Source organism: Triticum aestivum, chromosome 7B (genome assembly GCF_018294505.1).
Source record: "Triticum aestivum cultivar Chinese Spring chromosome 7B, IWGSC CS RefSeq v2.1, whole genome shotgun sequence".
In the NCBI taxonomy this organism is placed as follows: domain Eukaryota; kingdom Viridiplantae; phylum Streptophyta; class Magnoliopsida; order Poales; family Poaceae; genus Triticum; species Triticum aestivum.
In genome coordinates, this window is record NC_057813.1 from 160,422,631 (window position 1) to 160,425,532 (window position 2,902).

The following is a 2,902-nucleotide window of genomic DNA, read 5'->3' on the forward strand; positions in this document are numbered from 1 at the left end:
GAAATTCATGTCGCAGCTTACATTTTGTAGAAAACCCCTCCATCTTATACCGACAGAACCCGCAGTCCCCGTTCCCCTCTGACTGCGCTCGGTCGCTCGCCCACTTGCCGGCGACGCCTAGCAGCTCCCCCACGTCGAGCCGCGGCTCCCCCGCGCCGCCCTGCCGCGCCGCAGCTCGCCCGCGCAGCTCCCCCGCCCAGTTCTCTCCTCCCTACCCTGCAAATACTGCTTCCGCCGCGCCATAGCTCCCCCGCGAAGCTCAAGGAACGGCTTTGCCCCTTCCTTGAGTCCCTTGTCATCGCCTTCCTCGAGTCCCTCGTCGTCGGCTCGTCGCCATGGCTTGTGCCCTCCTTCCTTCTCCATGGTGAGCTCCTCCCTGCTGCCTCCATCCATGTCCGCCATCGAGCAGGCCATGGTGGCGGCCAGATCCGCGCCTGCTCGTCAGGAGACGGACGCCATGGAGCTGTTCGTCAAGGTCCGACCTTGGTGAGTGCCGACGCCAAGCAGGGCGTCGAGCAGGCATGCTCCGCCGATGAGTCGCTCTAGAAGGTACCAAATCGAGCTGAGTATGACTCCTTGGATGCGGTATGCCGTAGTGATTGGGGGAAGTGATCGATTATGTGCGTGCAGGAGCTTGAGGAGATGGGTGTGCCGGTGTGTCAAGATCTGTCGCTTGTGTGCTGTAAGGAGTAGAATTCTGAATTTAAGTTGGAGACGACATTTATGAACCTTGTTAGTTCTGAACCTTGTTTTATTCAGAATCATTTAAGTTGGATTACTTTGATTGGAATTTCGTATGGACTTTGATTGGAAATTCTTCACAATCTGAATTTTCAGGTACAGAACTGGGCTTTACACAACTGGGTGTTTTCAGGTACTCCATCAGAGGAGCAGCTCTTCCATGGGGTCCAGCAGCGTTTCCAGTCGCAGGTATACATATTGTCTGAAACTATGTACTCCTCCTTGCGACGAGCCAGACGACAAGAGCAAAGGCTCCCCCTTGCAAGCTCGATGGTAGCGGCGGCGTCTTCTTCGCAGGTCAATTCCAAGATGTTTAGTGCTGTCAATTCCTTACTGCAAATTCTCCAAAATGTGGTGGATCCTGTGTAAATTGTGGTGTGTTAGGAGTAGCTCTGTGCTTCATTTTTCTCTGAATTGTGGTGTGGTTGGTATAGAATGGTGTAGGCACTGCATTTTCAGCAGTTTCTGATCATGAGCAAATTCCGTTAGTCCCGTCATTTAAATTCAGTAAATGAATTTGAAATCAATGTTGTTGTTATTGTACAGAATGCTCAACAACAATCAGTAAGATCTTAGTAATACTCATGCAACAATAGTTAGTAAGATCTCAATCTTACTAATATCTTCTTACAATCTTTGTTTACAGCAGTACGAAGAGATCACAATCTTACTAAGATCCTGTTCCTGGGCGGGTTAGTGGCTCTCGACCACAACCACCACCACCAGTAGCCGGCGGCCGAAGTGGACCAGCGCGGCGGCCGAATCGGGGGCGAAGTGGACCAGCGCTACGGCGGTGGGTGGCAGAATTGGGGGCAAATTGGACCAGCGTGGCGGCGGTGGACGGCGGAATCGGGGGCAAAGTGGACCAGCGCAACGACGGTGGGTGGCGGAGGCCCTGCTCGTGGGTGGGCAGCGGAGGTCCTCCTGGGCGGGCTCGTCGGCGGCACAGGGCCTGTTGTGGGCGGCCTCCTGGGCGGGCTCGTCGGCAGAGCAGGACCTGCTCGGGCAACGGGCGGCTGGCCATGGCGCCGCGCGGGCGACGGACGGAGGAGGAAGAACGAGATGGGGACTAATTTGTCTGAGCTTTAGAAGTTCAAGGGCTTTTCCACAAAAACATCACTGTACTGCACGTGCGACATGTTTTTCAGGACGGAGGGAGTATAAAAGTGGAAAATAAAGCCCAATATAGTCCAAAACAGTAGATAAAGTAGCATGGAGCAATCAAAAATTATAGATACGTTGGAGACGTATCAGGATCATGTCTATCCCAAGGTTATGCTAGAGACTGGAGAGTTGGTGTCTCGTGAGATCAAGCGTCTGGGTAAGAAGGACAACTGGGGCACTCAGGTCCCTAAATCTGGGGGTACATCGTTTTTTGCTGCCATGGAGACCGAGGAGGAGGCTGAGGCTGAGGATGATGATGACTATGAGCCTTCTGGGGCAGAGCCCTCTTGGGCAAAGAAGCTCAAGGTCAAGATGAAGAAGTTGTTCTGCATGGAGTCTCACGGTCAGTACATGACTCATGTGGTTAAGAAGAAGGCCAGGGGACGTCACAAGGAGCTCATGCGTCAGTTGGGTGCCACCGTTACCAGTGGTTCTGAGGACCAGCTTATTGAGGAGGAGGAGTGGATTCAGCAGCACTGCTCGTGGACAGATTCTGATGCCGAGCAGTTCCCGACCGACGACAGAGGTGAAGATGATCCCGCTGGGATCTGATGTTCGTGACCCTTGCTATCACCTGGAGCCGTAGCAACACTCCCTCTCTTTTTGGTGTCTCGATGCCAAAGGGGGAGAGAGTTTAGGGATTTGTGTCGTTGTCTTTGTCTGTTTCGCGAGTGTGTCTTCTATGTGGTGTGTTTTCTCGCCATTTGCTTTGTTTGGTTTTGTGTCAGTGAGACCTAAGTTCCAGACATATGGTGTGAGACATATGCTACCTTATCTTTAGATTATCATTATCTATGTCTATCTAGTCCTTCGATATCTTATGAGTTGCTTGCATATCCTGTTATATACTTTGCTCTCATATTTCCTACTTAGGTTGTTGGTCTCTAAAATGTAGGGGGAGCGTTGATCCTAGTATGTGTGTCGTGCAGTCCAAAGCACTTATCTAGATAGCACACATCTAGGGTCAGCCCATCTACATTTTAGGGTTTTGGGGTTT

General features: G+C 51.9%; 1 long non-coding RNA gene across 1 annotated transcript; it reads left to right on the plus strand.

The window, feature by feature from the left end:
• Positions 1-737: 737 nt before the first annotated feature.
• Positions 738-1,890, plus strand: LOC123159848 (uncharacterized). The gene is made up of 3 exons (XR_006479886.1): positions 738-748; positions 838-1,038; positions 1,388-1,890. It is a non-coding gene; the product is annotated as an uncharacterized lncRNA (long non-coding RNA).
• Positions 1,891-2,902: the final 1,012 nt, after the last annotated feature.